The following is a 17,268-nucleotide window of genomic DNA, read 5'->3' as shown; positions in this document are numbered from 1 at the left end:
TCATTGGCATCAAAATGGTTTTTGCACTCTTTGGACTAATTCTCTGGTTCCTTTACTAGTTAATGCCCTTATTTGGAATGGAAAAAGATGCCTTAGGTTTTATTTTCTTAGGCAGTCCCAGGAATCCTGATAGCCCAGTTCGGTTTATATGAAAAGTTTAGATCAAAATACACTTTGTAAGAAAATGTAAAGTGTCATTCCAGCAGAACAACAAGATTAAGCACAAAGATATTTTCCTAACTTTTATTTCTTTACTCATTTGAAAGCAATTTATTTTAACACTTCCTGCCATGCAGCAAAGTGCATGCTGTAGCAAAGTCAGAGACAGAAAATAAAGGCTGAGCTAAAGTTAGTTTTTTAAAGCAGATCAGTGTGAGCTGATCACCTCATGCTCACTTTTTCTGTTCCTAGCATTTCCAGTTCCGTTTTCGTGGAGGTTGTCAGAGGGTCCCCATCTCCAGGGAGCAACAATGAAATAGAGTAATTGAACGTGGCACTGCAGCTCTTTGAGCTTCTCCTCACTTATCAAGTGCTGGTTATTTCTTCCCCTCATTAATTCCATTACAGGGGCTGGCAGCCACTGACTTGACATGCCCCTGTCTGAGCTGAAAATACTTCTTCAGAGGGTGCCAGCCCCTCATTTCTTGCTCACAGGGCCATTCTGTCACAGTCAGTGCAACTTCTCACATGTTGGAGCTAGAAGGGGAAACCTGAGGCTCCTTCACTAACCCAACATGAGAAAAGGGAATATGTGGCAACTAAGCTCGTGTCATTATTTTGCATCATCAACTTTGTACAGGATAGCAGTAGCTGTGGAACTCCGTGTAGCCAGCAAGTAACACACAACAAAAGTGATCACAAAAAGAAGGGCTACTGTGGAAAGGTGACAAGGCGACAAGCACACAGTCAAGAGAAGGAAGAGAAAAGCACAACCCACAGTATTTCCTCTGCTTTGTTGATTACTGTGTAACAGATTACTTTGGAATTTGCTATTGGAAGCTTTACTGAAACAAATGAAATTAAGCAGCAGATCTGAAGAAATGCAAACACCTGACCAGGCTTAATAACACAGGACTATGAGATTGGAAAGACTGTTAAGATCCACTTGCCCAAGTACTGAATAACAGTCCAGTTTGCAGTCTCATGCAAAGACAGATAAATAATAACACAAAAAGGAAGTAGGATTGCCTTAAAGATCACCTTACATAACAACCACACAAAAATACCTGCTCGGGGCAGCATAACTCTGACATTCTTGAAGAGCAATCAGCCACTGGGTGCAGTGTATTTGAATTAAAGTTTCACCTTCAGAACCCTATCTGCTCCAATATAGTTGACAAAATGGATATAAAGCATATTAAGATTCATATTTGCAAATAAGTATATATATGTTAAATACTGAGTAAAATTAGTAACTTTAAGAATACTGTTACACCCATGTGGATATTTTGTGATAAAAGATAAAATTCAATGAAAGAAGTATTTTCTGAAAATTCAGCTTATCATCTTAAAACACAGCCCCTGACATTGCCTGGGCACTGAAATTGTAATGACTCTTTTCTGCAAGTAAGGATGTTCAGCTATCATTATCAATTGAAATAACATTTGAGCAGGTGTGGTTCGTTCACAGACTCTCCCAGTTCTTAAACAATATGTTCATCCTTACTTTGTAGCCTACACTACACCCCTGGTCACATTACTGTAATGCTTACTGTAATGATCATTCCATTCAGCTGCAGAGGAAAGTGGATCCCAATGTGTGCTAAAAGCATCTGAAAAGCGAGGAGCTAACAAAAGGGCTACCAGATACTTGGAAACAGAAACCTGAAGAAGAACCTTTTGTCATCTCCAAGTCTTTGGCTCTGCTGTTTGCACCTCTCTCTGGTTTTGAACCAGAACTATATTGTATTAATAAAATTGTATTTTACAATTGTAAATTGTATTAATAAAACATGTATGTTCCTTTCCATCATCTGTATCTTATCTTTCTACAAAACTGTCCCCTTAGAAGTTTACATAACACCCAAATATTAGTAGATTCCTGTTCACCTGAGATTGTCAGTGATCTCAGAAACACACTTCAATATGAACCACAAGTCCAGGGCTATTCAGAGAAGTTCCTGTCTGTTGATGGCCTCTTGCCTTCCTTTGGAATGAATCCACCCTTCGGACACCCCAAGTTCTAGGGGTCTGCTAATTATTGAGGCTGCAAAAGTTCTTCAGCTCTGATGAAAAGTCTGCAAGCCATTTTCCTAACCTGGTGAGCCAGGTCAGTAAGACAATAAAGGAAAAAATGAAAGAAACTAACATAAAGAGCTTTTGACATCCAGTACCATAAAAGTAAAATACTTTAAAACTTGGCATCATACAGAAGTTAGCTAATTATAGTGGCGCCATTCATGATGATATAATTAACTGGATGTCTGCATTTCTATTATAAACTCCTATTTTCAGGGGTTTATGATATAGCTTTAAAATTTGCTCTGGCCAGAGATTTGGCACGTCACATCTCAGCCTACTTTTTTTTCTCCTTCAAATCTGAAGAATGAGAAACTTTTGGCTTTTTTAAAGTTTATAATAAGGTAATAAAAATAACTACACTGAAATAATGTCATTTGTGCATTCAAAGACTTCAGGGTTTTAAAAAACAAATTTTGCCTTGTGCTGTCTGATTTAATGATACAATCACCTCCCACTATTCATTTCTGGAAATGCTACTGAACTTCACAGAGTGTAGGCTAGGGATGCGTCCAAAAATTACACACTTCTAACAAGGACCTGCTGTTTGAACAACTCCTGCACTCAAAACAGCCTGACATCTTCTTGTTCCTAATGGGCTCTTCCTTTTTCTCTCCTATCTCTCTCCTGAAAGCTATACAGCTGCCAAAAGGCTGACCTTATGTGAATGGAATAGAGGTCCCTTTCCTGCATTTTGCATACTGAGAAGTGGTTCCTAATGGAAAGTGAAGAACACCCCACAATACACAAAAGAGACAACTCTTCTCTGAAAGCAGAGAGGGAAAACTAAAGCACACGCAGTACTTTGGTCTGTTTGCAGAACAGGCAGGTTTCCAGGTCAACAGGCCTGGTTCCCTCTGTGACTTTAGGCTGGCCTCTTAGTGACTCTTTCTATTTTCTTATCTCCCTGCCTTAAAAACATTGAAACTGAGCTGGTACTGTAAAAGCAGCGCTATAGGGGTATATATAAAATTTTGTTTCTGACTGTAGGAATAATTAGACCTTTCCCCATATTTAAAGAACACAATTGATCAAATATTTCCCACTGATATCAGAATGGTTTGGGTTGGAAGGAACCTTTAAGATTATCTAGCTCCAACCCCCCTTCTATATGCAGGGACAGCTCTCTACACCAGGCTGCTCAAAGCCCCATGCAGCCTGGCCTTGGATGCTTCCAGGGAGGGGGCATCCACAACATCTCTGGGCAACCTGTTCCAGCTTTTTTTTCCAAAACAGAGTTATAGCTAGGGAATAAAATACTCCAAATATCTGCTCTTTTCTGCTTCATATTACTCATTCAAAGCTACGTTTTAACACTTTGAAATTTCAAATTAGAATCATAGAATTGTATTTGCTTATTTATATACACATCTAATAGAATACTTCAGGCCAAACATTTGTCGTCTCTAAAATCCTAATTATCAGCATTGTACTGGGAGCTTCCATGTGATCTAGAGAAAGCCTCTTCCCCTTTTCCCACTGTGAATGTTCTGTTCCTACTACTCTGCTGTAGTCCCTGTGGCCTAGAGCAAATACCACTTGTCTCTTTGATTCTCTCAGAACCTTTTACAAGAAAGTAGTTAATTGTTATTTTTTCTTATCCTACATCCCTTCCCACATACCCTAACCTCACTTTGGATACAACCTTTGTCTGCATAATTATATTACACAGCTACAAATTTCCTTCCCACCAAATACCCTTCGAATACTTTCCAGATGCAAAGCTGTACTGCATCTCTCCAGGAGGCCAAACAACATCTTGAAAATGCCAGATGCACATTCTGTACTGACTCCAGTGGTGGTGGTCTCTCCGCTGTATCTCTCTGCTCTGTATCTAAGGACACAAGGTCTTACGAAAAAAAAAGAAAGAGAGAGAAAGATATCTCTAGAGTATCTAAACACACAAAGCACGAGAAGTCTGGAAGTAATTCATACATATTTCATTCTTGACTAGAAAGATTAGGGAGTAAATAAAAGTTTAAAAATATGATAACCAACTGTTTATAGCAACTTTACAGTACGGTGAAGAGCATGTTCCTAAGACCAAATCACGGTCAAACATTTGGAAATGCAGTTATTGTGGCTACAGCCAAGGTATCCGGTGACAACATTCGTGACAGAGTTGTTAGAATTCATAAAAACATCACTGCAGCCAACAACTCTGGGGACTCTTGCCAAGGGACAGAAGTTTTCCTTCCCTTGCTGGTAAGGTTACAGACGGAATTTAAACTGTGTGTTTGTACATGAATCGTGGTGATTTCTAAGAATGTCAAGAGAGGCTACATCACAGTTTTCTTGCTAAGGCTACCAAGATCTTGTATCCTCAGCAAGCTCATCTTCAGACAAGTGAGCACGCAGAGTATAGTCTGAAATGTTTTGAAGTGGCACAGCTTCTCACACAGTGAACCCCAGGGACCCAAGATGTCAGATATCTAAACAAATTTAAGGGATATGCTGTACTACCATAGTCATTTGTCAGGTCAACAACGCCAATTCAATCTGTAGGCATTCTCCAGGCCCAGAGCCCCAGGTGCAAAGCCTGTGACAGCCTCTGGCACTTCCTGAAGAAAAGATGTACTTGCAGATGAGCTGATGCTACCTCTACCAGAACACCTCACCCGTCTAAGTGGGAGAGATTATCAACCACAAAGGACTAAAGAAATCTAGGGGCCATGTAGCTCAGCACTGCCACCCCTCTGACTGCTTTCCTTTTAGTGTAAGTAAATATATATACAAATGGAGAGAGTAAAGGACTAGATTCTGTTCCTAACTAAGCAATATATATCTGCAGTAACTCCTGTAAAGTGAATGGAGTTATACTTGATTTATTTAGGGTGTAGATCACACCCTGGGTTTAGGAACTTACCTGCAATTCGCAATGCAGCAAACCTAAAAGACTAAGTTCAGTCTTCAGTAAGCATCCAGCTTTCTGGAAGGATCATTTCAGTCAGTGCCTGACTGAAGATGTGAATTAACTGGTCACGTACCATCTTTCAGGCATTAACACAGACACACAGGCAGGCAAAAAAAGCAGCCAGCAGTAAAAAAAAAAAAACACTGCTGGAAAGATAACTATCTCCTCCTTTGCCACACTGTGATTTTTATCTTTGCTATCTGTTGGTTTTCTATTAAAAAAAAAAAAAAACCTTTTGTAAATCATCTAATTACAAAGTGAGACAAGTGAAAGGATGTTTATGTAAACTGCACGATTGATTTCTACGAGTTTGAGATCTAATTCAGAGAGTACACAAACTACTAATAATTGTATTTTGAATTACACACAAAGTTTGAAAAGAGATGGACAGGAATTTTTTCACAATGCATTTTCATATGAAAATGACAATTCATGAAAAATTCAAAAGCTCGAAGGACGTTGGTTTTAAAATAACTTCTGTTCAAACAGAGAGGGAGAGGTTTTTGAAATTAAAAGAATATATCTTCAAATGAGAAAGTCTCCTTCTTCATTCAGATTTCAAAAAGTACTTTAAACTGAATTTATAACGTTGGAAGTCTTGAAATAAAACTAGAACGTCTCAATAGACTCAGTTCAAATTACTAGAAGATTTTATGTTAGAATAATATTTAGATTGGCTTTTCATCCCAGCTCCAGGAAAAATATTAAATTTCAAAAATTCTCAAGAGTTAGGATTACCATGGTGTGCCCAGCAATAGTACTAAATCTAACTGTTCAGAATATCAGCGTCAGCTCGCATGACTGAACAATCAGTGGTCCATGTCTGAACTGTTTTCCTGGTACCTGAACAATTGTAGGAACAATTTGGTACAAGCTACAATGGCCTGAATAGAGTTGAATTAATAATAGACTTTCTTCATTATCCTAGCTCTCCAGAAACACAGAAAAGATCAATTAGAAATAGATTTTGTTCAACGTGTGATTCATTTAATTTATTGGGAGTTTTTTCTATTGTTAAAGAAAACAATATGAAATCTAAGAAAAAAAGCGAAAAAAGTTTGATTTTTTGAAAATTATAGATTTTCTAAAATTATCTTTTACTTTAACAAACCAAAAACTTCTGTACATGTGGGGCTGCTAGCATTTGCATCCTTAGGAAAGTAGAAGTCAATAACTCGTAGGGCTTTTTTTTTTTCTGAGACTTTACTTCCATCTCTCATAAAAAGAAATCAGGAAATAACGAATTCCATATTCCTCTAGAAGCCAGTGCCTCGGCTGAAGCAGGCATTACATCAAGATATTACCTTTATTACCTTCTGAAGCCCCAATTTAACAGCTGCTCCATTTGATTTCCCCTGCGGCCACACACTGCCAGAGTCCTGCCCCCCACACCCCAACACAGCCAAGTGCCTCTGCAGTCCAGCTCATGGCCACAAACAGCAGCTGCTGCTCCAAGCACAGTTTGCCTCCTGCCTGCCTAAGAATCATCCACACAGCATAGGACAGGACAGGCAATGTGGGACCCAGGGCTGAGCAGTGGGCAGTGAAGCGCTGAGATGAAGCAGACACACATCTTCATCTGCTCTTTTTTTTTTTCTTTTTTTTTTTTTCGGTCTTGATCTCTCAGTAGAAAAAAAATATCCTCTATTTGCTATACTCAGGGACAGCAGCAGCCTCTGTAAGTTTTTATGGGGAAGCAGAGAAAGTGCCAGACTGTTCTGATTCCACCTACCATCTGCTAGTGTGCAGAGGGCATGCAAGTCACTGAGGGCTGTCTTTCAAGGACCCCGCTGCCCTCCCAAGTCACATCCCCAGCACAAGGAGTGCAGGACTCTGTGGCTTCTGCCACGTGCAGCTTGCTGCTTCTTCATCCATGGGCACCTACCATAGGGAGCAATCCCTTGACACTTTAAAGACACTGGAGTCTTTTACTTGCAGCTGGTTTCAGCACACAGTCAAGGCACAGGTTGCAATGGCAAACCTTAGGAACATCAATTTTCTATTCAGTAAGTTTGTCCTCCTGTACTCAGTTCTGATGAGGATGCACTTTGAGTACTGTGTTCAGTTTTGGGCCCCTCACTACCAGAAAGAGACTGAAGCTCCAGAGGGTGCTCAGGGAAGGGCAGCAGAGCTGGTGAGGAGTCTAGAGCACAAGTCTTATGGAGAACAGCTGAGGGAACTGAAACAGTTCAGTCTGGAGAACAGGAAGCTCATTGCCCTCTACAACTGCCAGAAAGGAGGTTCATGTTGAGATGAGGATCAGCCCCTTCTCCCATGATGTAGCAAGAGAAGGAATGGCCTTAAGTTGTGATAGGGAGGTTCAATTTGGATATCAGGAAGAATTTCTTCTCAGAAAGAGTGGTTAAGCATTGGAATAGGTTGCCCAGGGAGGTGGTGGACTCATCATCCCTGGAGGTGATTAAGGAAGGATATGTGTAGTACTTAGGGATGTGATTCTACCACACTGGCGGTAGGTGGATGGTTAGACTAAATAATGTTAGAGGTCTTTCCCAACCTTAATTATTCTGTGATTCCATAACAGAGAGGTGTATGCAAAGCAACAAAAGCATCCATACTGGAAACTTCAAGCAGCATCAGGAGCAGTTGGTGACTCCCAACTCCCCCAAGCCCCCATGCCATTCATGCTAGAGTGCTAAACACTCTCAGAAACAAATGTCTGGTCCAAGAGTACACAAATCAGTTTTCTTTTCACTATTAGTTATTTCAAAAACTTTAAACCTTTTAGGAATGTCTTGGCCATGCCAGTTATTTTTATCCACAATTACCATAAATAACACTCTGCTCTCAAAAACAGCTATTGAACGCCCAAATAAAAATTTAAGCAGTTTAGAAATTAAAGCTTATTCAAGAAGGCTTTTGGAGTGCTACTGAGATGCTGTTCTCACTTCATACTACAGCATTACAGTTTGACAGAAAGCCATTCACTAGAATTCACTAGAAATCTTTGAAAGTGACAAAGAGACATAAACATTAAACAATCCACTGATTTCTTAAGGGACTTCGTACAGTGTAATGTTTCCAAAATTAAGAAAAATGAAATGAACAACAGGGAATATGAATTTGAGATAGAACATGACAATTTTAAATTACCATTTTTTGACTTACATGCATTCCTGCTGTGTGAGTGTGAGAAAGGCCTTCTGTAATGTGTTTCTAGATCAGCTAGAAGTGTCTGCCAATACAGCTACAAGACAGCGAGCAGAGTCTGCTGTATGACAGACACGACTCAGCATTGCTCCACTCACCACAGACTTTCTTGAGAATCCTCACCTCTGTGGGGACAAGCAGAAGAGCAATCATGGCAAATAGGCTTCCTCATAGGCCTACAGCCAAGGCCTACATTAATATATATATTAATTAACCATTATATTAATGGTTGCCATAGAAAATACGAAAATGATTATTTGCTATGAAATGAGAGGTCTGGTTCTCCCCACCTGCACACGTTTCTGGCACTGTGAAGAAACAGCCTCTCATCTTTGCTCTCTGATATCACAAGGCAAATCTGCCTCAGTTTCCACTTCATTCTCCTCTTTACAGCTGTGCCTGAGATACGATGTATGATCAAGGGGGAAAAAACAAGTACAAATGGCTTCATCCTGTGGCTGCCTTTGGCCACATCAGCAAGGTCAGATAATAATGACCATGAACAAGGGAGTATCATTAACAAATCACTTCTAGCGCTTTTCCATCAGTACTGCAGTACTGCTAGAAGTAAATTTTCATCCAGAGAACCCCTATAAAATATATTCCCGATGACACACAACTGAAAACCAATTCAGTTCTATAATTACTCAGGCAATTCATTAATTTTAGAGAATGCAATAGGAAATGTTCACTTTTGGAGCTATTGTGCAGCATCCTACAAAAGAAACACATGTTTCTTTTAAACTTCCCTCAGCTTTTCCACGGGGTTCGGAATTTTATAACCAAGTCAAATTTGTTGCCATCCATGTTAAGCTTACCAGTGCACCATGCCATTCCTTTCTCAGTAGCACTTTTGATGATGTTTATCGGTATCTGACGCTCAGGCCAGTGTATACAGAACCAGTGAGAATGTGGTACGTCTCAAATTAATGATGCCCACGTCTTTAATTTGAGTAGACAAAGATGTCAAAACAGGCACTAGGGGAAAAAATACATATTGGCTGTGGCTTTAAAAAATTGTCTTACGTATTTTTAACATTATTTCCCAATCAACGCTTTTTCAGCCCTCCTCTCATCTTCTTAATGCATGCTAAATAGAGGATTGTCATTACATGTACTTTTTAGAGGAATTGTGCAAATGCAGAATAGAGCAATTACCAGCTCTGTCCTGCCTTGAAACAAGGAAGGAGTGTTCCCTACTTAAGGATTATTTTCACTGGACAACTATTTAGAACTTGTTAGAGACAAGTGCCATTAAACAGTCAAACAATAGGTTCTGATTCATTTGTAAGCATTCACAAGGGACAGAGAAATAGAAAGCAGCAGTTTAATATAATTGTACTATTAGTTACATGGATGCAAAACTGAAGTAGCTCGAGTGAAGCCAGCAGAGATCTCCAGATACACCACTATGGCTGACAGCAGCACTTGGTTCAGTCTCTTACAGAGCTCAGTCACAGCTATCATGCTTATTCAGTCACCTCAGCACAGCAAGCAGCACTTTGGAAAGAAGTGGATAACTTCTCAGTGGAACATCTACTAGGTATAGATGGCATTCATTTGAATAGCTTTGCCAATGGATGCCATGCCAAGTCCTTTATACTAAAAGGCTTGTGCTTGATGTTAATCGTTCATTCTCTGCCAGTTAACACGTTTATCCTTCTAGGAAATACTTTGATCTATACTGGCACTTGAAATATAGCACCCAGCATTACTAGACTGGAAATGAACAAACACAATCCTGTGTGCTTTGCCAAATGGCACGGCAAAAGGCAGGATGCACGATACAGAGTGTTGCTTAGCAACGGGAAAAGGCCACACACTGCATTTTCCTAGTTGAGTTTGGAATAGAAAATAAATGGCCTAGTAGTTCATTTAAAATACACGAGAAGCTAGAACACCATATTGCTCTGGAGACACCTGCTTGTGAGCAGTGTCTGTCAGGGGAGGCACAGCGATCTCTGAACTCAATTCAATAGGAACACAATGGAGAAACAGTCTTTCAGAAATTTTGCCTTAAAATGCAAATGCAACAGTAGTATATGTTCAGAGCATGTATCCTGCTATTCAACCAGGATTTAAAACAATTGTTTATTTTTACCTTTCATCTTCAAATGCTAAGAGGTTGGTTTGCTGTTTTTAATAGAAGACTGTTAGTTCATCCCTTGTTTGCATGCAAGGAAATGGAAGTTTGGAGCAGTAAATTTACCCAAGCAATCTGCCAGACTATGAATGGATCAGAAGCATTCTTAGCCTAAGCAATTCAAAAAGACTTGTGCACAACACAGCCGTCTTCCTTCCTCCTGCTTAGCTCCCCCCTAAACATGGCAGCTGCTCCTCAGCACACAGATAAACGCTTAGAAATATTTCATTTAGGAAAAATAAGGGTCTCTGCAAATGTCAGTTTTCTCCCACTGTCAAAGCAGCTTCTTTTTTATTCCCCCATTTCAGAAAATGAAACAGAGATTAAAGCGTTTTTTGGAAACTCCGTGGGAAGTGCACTGAGGTTGGGTTAGAGCAAGGATGCCTGGCATTCACTGTACCGGTACAACTTTCTTCTCTTCCAGCTGCACTGGTATCTTACACCAACCAAACCAACAACCTTTCCTTGCCAGCTCCAGCTCCCACCAGTTTCAGATCTCACCAGTTCCTGAGGCTGAGTGCAGCTCAGTACCCACGCACGCAGCCACCTGCCTTCAGAGCTGTGGGAGAGAGCTTGGCCCAATGGGCTGAGAGCTCTGCAGCACATGGTGTGGCCGAGCTGAGCACAAAGGCAGCTGCTGGCAGGAGGTGTCAGGCTCTTAAGCTGCATAACGTGGTGTAAGCTGTAGCCAACAGCCTTCTACACAATGCTGCATACGTTCATTGAAAATGGTGTTTCCCATAATTGCATTGTTTGCTTAGAAGGGACCTGAGATCCGGATCAAGTTCAACAAGATCTGTGTCATTCTAGCCAATGTTGTTTTTCAAGCACACCCCTTCAGTGAACAGAAAGCCCTCTGAATCCATGACCAGACTTTCAGGGCCAGATAACTGACTGTTTCGGTTTCTTTCAAGCTGTATCGCAGTAGACACACACAGTATCCTGGATACTGGACAGATTTAAAAGTGGGAAGAAAAGGTTCCAGCACACTGGCTTTAAAAGGGAGAACAAAGTAAGTGAGGATCAGAGAGAGGAAGGCGATCGCTATGACACTAAGACAATTAATCACTGCCAGATGTTAAGGGTCACACAGCACTGCATGCTGGGAAGATCAGCAGGGGTTCTTGGACAGGGAATAGAGGGAAAAAATAACCTGTCATGTCAGTGAGCGAGTCAGGGGTTTAGGGTTCCTGCCGTTTAACTATTAGTGTGCTCTTAATAATAAAATGGCAGTGCATTGCAGAAGAAGGGAGGAAGATAGTGGAGTCGGCAGAAAAGAGGAAGTGACAGCTTAATAATCCCTGTCTGTCAAAAGCACTGAAAATACCATCCCAAATTCAATGTTCTCACTTTTGTAATGAACGCGCCAGGGTTCCTGTTTGATTAACAGAACACTTGTTGACTGACAAGGACAAATGCGCACATAGCTTCAACACAGAGTTGTACATAAATAATTTAAATTGTACTATGGCCAGAGCTCAGCTTGCACTGGGGTTTCTATGATAAACCCCTATGTTTCAGCAGTCTACAATGTGGCCTTAAAAGAGAAGTTAGAACTCTTGAGCCCAAAGCTGGACGGAGAAGGCTGCTTGGTTTGCTGGAATATTAAAAATAAATCAATAACCTTTGGCCGCTGCAGACTTCTGTTAGGGTAGTGACGCTGGTGTGTCTATTTGCCCAAGCTTTATCTCTCTAACAAATGGCTTGCTTAACACTGAATAATGCGAACAAGTTCACGTTCATAGACCTTCCCAATCTTCCACATTAACAGCGATGCTAATGACAGCAATACATGCACTCAACTTGAGAATAGAGCCTTCTTCCCTTGAACTTTGGAAATCATTTTCAACGGAAAGAGTTCACAACATTCTGTAAATGGTCACTCAGTTGCAAAGATTTCCTGCATTCCTTTGATAGATTATTTCAGTTTAGTTAGCTGTTATCTTTTCAAAATGAACTTTTTTCCACATACACACACACAAAAGACCAACCAGGCATTTAATTCAAAAATAGTGAACAGTTTCTACTGAAACTAACTCAACTTTTTGTTCCCAAACTTATGTTGAAGTGTTCAAGCATTCATCACTTAACTACCCCTAGGGCCCACACACTAGCTTAATGAAATGAAAAAGCGATTAGTACATTCATTGACATACTGTGTATCTCAGGTAAGAACTAACTTCAAAATAACTATCAATCCCACACAGGTAGGATGTATCATGGTCCATCATTACAGTCAGAAATTACTTTTCTGCATATTTTAGCCACCTGATGTGAAGATGCAAACATTTGAAAAAGTATGTAAATTGATGGTGGGTCTACAGAGCAACCTTTACATTGCAATAAAGTTGTATAAGGAAAAAGGAATGTACAAGAAAAAGGGATGTACATTAGCAACTTCTTCAATTTGTTGATATGAATTCAGTCAAGGCTTATCTGCTCTCTTCAAAGCATTGCCAGTAAGCAACTTTGGGCAACATCAGCCTGTGCTTCAGTTGCCTTCTTTGTAAAACAGAAAGTTATTTCCTACTGTTGCTGATTACAGATTCTCCAGTATTAACAAACATCACAATATTGCAGAGAACTATAATGGGCTGCTTCAAAAGAAAGGAGAGTCAGTAGAGAACTTATGCGTAACCAATGACTCACAACACATGGCAAAAGCAAGCAAGCTACTCCTCAAACAAGCTGCTAAAATAGCACCCTGCTGCAGTCAGTTTTGCATCTCCATCTATACAAGGATATCTATTTAACCTCCATTGAAGATAACACAATAAATACTTTGGGTGATGTGACACATTAACAGGCTACTCACCAACATTACTTCAAAGCATTGATGTCAACTCTATGTTAATAATTCTGACACAGGGTACATCTGCTCTACTTTCTTTTTAAGTAGCACATAAGTTAAAGAACTTGCTTCCTAAGGTCTATGTCTCACAGTTTAATTACATCCCACCTTTTCTTATTGCAGTTCACTGATGTCAGATGTAATAGATGTTTGCTGCTGCTTTGTAATGTTTATGTTTCCAGCTGGCCCAGAACACCGTGTGCCGCTATGCTCTAAGGGTACTTCAAGTGCACTGAAGTTTGAGGTACGTTGAGTCATGCAGAAGCCACCTGAAGTACTGACACATGATCTGAAAGAAAGAAAAAAAAGAAACAGAACTGGTTACTCCAGTCCAAAACACATTCTTTCATCTTCAGCAAGTAATTTTACCCTGTGGGGCTGTTTGATGAAGTTGTATGCAAAAGATAACTAACGTAAAAGTAAAATAAACGTATGTATGCCAAACAGCTTCTGGTTATCTCGTTTATCCCAAGAACTTCCAGTACACCATGAAAGTGAGAATAATTGAAGGCCACTAGAAATACAACACATCACGCTGCTACAGCACTATGTGCTACGGCACTGTGCAACCCAGTTGTGATACTCCATCTGCTTTAGCAATTTCAGCATTTTGGATACCTGGAAGATTGCCAATATATTTTCTTCACCTGTAAAATGTTACGTATACAGCAGATTGGACCAGATTAGATGTAAAAAGAGTGCATTATAGAAATGTATGTGATCATTTGCATAATTACACACAGGACATGTTAGCAGGGCATTTGTGAGCATAAAGTTTCTTGCTTCACAGAACTTTCACACGCACTTGAGTTTGTTTCATACTTCAGATTGTTCCCCTAAATGGCATACCATGATACACAGCTATGCAATCTGCTGGATCAGTCATACAGCCACACATGTTTCTTCCACATGTGCCTACCAAAAATATCAGAGCCTCCGTATAGCTTTCTTCTTTAAAGTAAATAGTAAGGAAAAGACTGTTTTATTCCTCTCCAAAATTTCAGTTCCAGTAGGCAGAATAGAGCTTTACTGTTTGCAAAACGTCTGGGCAACAAAAATGAGCAAAATATGTCATAAACCAAACAAACAAACAAAACCAGATTGGCTAATGGCCAATTTGAAGTTAAATATGTTTCTAATGCTTTTATACTTTTTGGACAACAAGAATAATTAATTACAAGCAAAAAGCTACCAGAATCTAATTTGCAGTTAAAGCTTATCTTTAGAAATACATTAACAAACAAATGCTAGTGTAGGCAGAACAATTCATGATCTTAGTTTGTGATGATGAGTAAGATAAGGCTGTACTCATTTTAGGAACTTGTTCCTTGTTGCTAAAACTGAGCAGCTTTACTTCACATTGTAAGGTGATGCATATTAAAAACAAGCCATTTCTTGTTGAAAAGATTGAAGAATCATTGTTAATCAAACTCATGTTTTTCTTTCAAATGCTCTAAAAAGCATGTAAGAAGAAAAACCTATACGGGTAGCCAGACGTCATTTTACCTGAAGAAGAATGATCAATTGTGCCTGCTAATCTGCAGGCTATCTTCTCACAACAAAACAATTACCAGTGTTGCTTACTTTTCTCAGCTAGCAAGAGATCTGTTTACTTTAAGAACGCTTTGGTAACCTAACAGGGTCTGGGACCAAATGAAATGGCTTCATTTTGTGCAGTGCTGTGCATCTTTGTGCACCTAAAATATAATGGAATTTAAACTATAGTGTAAACTAAAGTTACATGCTTTATACAATCACAGCTGAATTTTAAACCAAGCCAGACAGACTGCTTTCTTGACAGAGCCTCAACTGAACAGAACACATGTAGACAATTAGCCTCGTTTCAGAAGTTGGCCAAACCCAGAGAAGAGCTGGAAACATATCCCTCGGTGTTTCTCATTAGAGCTGACTGACTGAAAGGGTCTGATAGGAGAACGGCTAGTTCACGGCTGGCCTTTCATCTCAGAAACCGGTGTGTAATGTGCCCCAGATTCTGCGAGTGTGAGTTAGGTTGTGTCAGCACAGCCTTAACTGGAAGCTGCGTTCCACAGCACACAAACAGCATGTAACTCAGGGCAGTGCAGCTGGGAGCAGGCATGGCAGCAGGAGCACAGGGACACGGGCATTGCTGCCCTTCCTGCTCTCCCATCTGGCACACTGTGTACACAGAGATCACGGCCCTCTGAGCTCTGATCCAACCTCATTGGGGCGATTGTTAAATTACCTGAAAGTAAATGCAGCCTTGCTCTTCTCATAAATTAAAAAAATCTAAGCCCCCGCTCAATCTGATAACGTTACTGTAATTCACTGCAATTCAGTTCTCTCTTTATCGTATTCTCCAAGTACAGCTATGCCTGCATGTAGGTGAGTACAATTGTCCTCCTCAGCATCTGGAAGGATTTGCATTTCAAGTACAGTTTGCATGGAATTGCTATCCTACCATTTTTAAACAAGTTTTAACTAAAGAAAAGTTCAACGTATGTAATTCTGAGAGCATTCTTTACCATCGGGGTGGAAATCAGACAATAACTAGTCATATTAACAAGCTAGGCCAAACAGAAGCATTAAATGCAATAATACGGTGTATCTGCCATGAAATGATACATTTATTTCCTTATACTTTTCACATACTGTCTTCAGTTTTGCTATTAAACCAGCATCTTTCACACTCAGGGAAGCAAGCCCAGTTCCAATATCCAATTTCCCTACACTTTTGCTAAACCACAAAGCAGTACAATTTATGGAGAAGAATATACACTGTGACACACTTTCTCAGAGGGCTTTTTTTGGAGAATTCATCACCTTAATGATATCTTCTTTTTTTTAAGCTTGTGCAATTTAAATATTTCTATGCAAATATTTCTATTCACATGCATGAATGGAGCCCATATTCCTCAGCGCAAGGCCAGCAGCGCACTTTCTTGCAGATAAAACACATCAGATCCCACATAAAAAGCATGCAGAATTTGAATGTATTTTAGTTACATTCAAATTCCTTTAGACACAATTTTCTTCTATGGTAAACTCTAGCAAACATGCATTCTGCAAAGACTTCCTGAAAACATGTCCATACATAGTGTTGAAACAGAAAAAAAGTGAGATACCTACTTCTCTTCTACTCCCATTTAAACTGATGAACCCTCTGCTGTTAGTGGTCACACAGAGGCCCTATACTATCTGTCATTATTCTGCATGCACACATTTCACTTCTCAAATATTTATGTGACCAGCTACACCTAATTGCCTTCAGCACTGCCTCCTGAAGAAGGCCGGACTATCAGCCTCTTCAGATTACTCTTCCCAGTGATGTTGCATGAACAATGCAATTACAACTCTCCAAGAACTTATTTCCTTACGGTTGCAACATCTGCAGCCAGTTAATATAACATCAGAATCAGATAAGAGGGAAAGTAGCCTATGTGGTTTCTGAGAAAAGTCGCTTAGATACATCCTACAAACCCACAAACCAGAACATAAAGTTACAATTTTATTTATTTAAAATATCATTAATTTCCAGTACTTAGGTTTGGCAACACTGTATGGCTGATCCTCTCCTGTTCACACGACCCTGGTGCAGCAGCTAAACTCAGGGACGTGCACAGGGGTGTCTGGTTGCTTGAAGAGAATTTCCCCACTCTAGAGAGGCCGTGAGCTTGCTCTTCTGCAGCTGGACACACACCCATCACTCAGCAACAACCAAAACATCAGCCCAAGGCAACTCCTCTTTGCTCAAGGTGGCCCAGGCAAGCCAAAAGGTTGGACACCTAAATTATAAATACATAATACAGAGCAATACCAACTAAATATCCATTAACGATACCCAATAGAGTTTACAGGCAATGCTCATTCTGCTCTCCAAGACTCACATGGATTTGAAATCTGCTCAGAGAGAATTAATGACATTTTTATAATATATGAGAGTAAGCACAAGTAGCATACAGCTACTTATTCATT

Source organism: Tetrao urogallus, assembly GCF_951394365.1.
Source record: "Tetrao urogallus genome assembly, chromosome: 12".
Classification (NCBI taxonomy): domain Eukaryota; kingdom Metazoa; phylum Chordata; class Aves; order Galliformes; family Phasianidae; genus Tetrao; species Tetrao urogallus.
The sequence above is the reverse complement of the archived record's forward strand: the minus strand, read 5'-3'. Positions refer to the sequence as shown.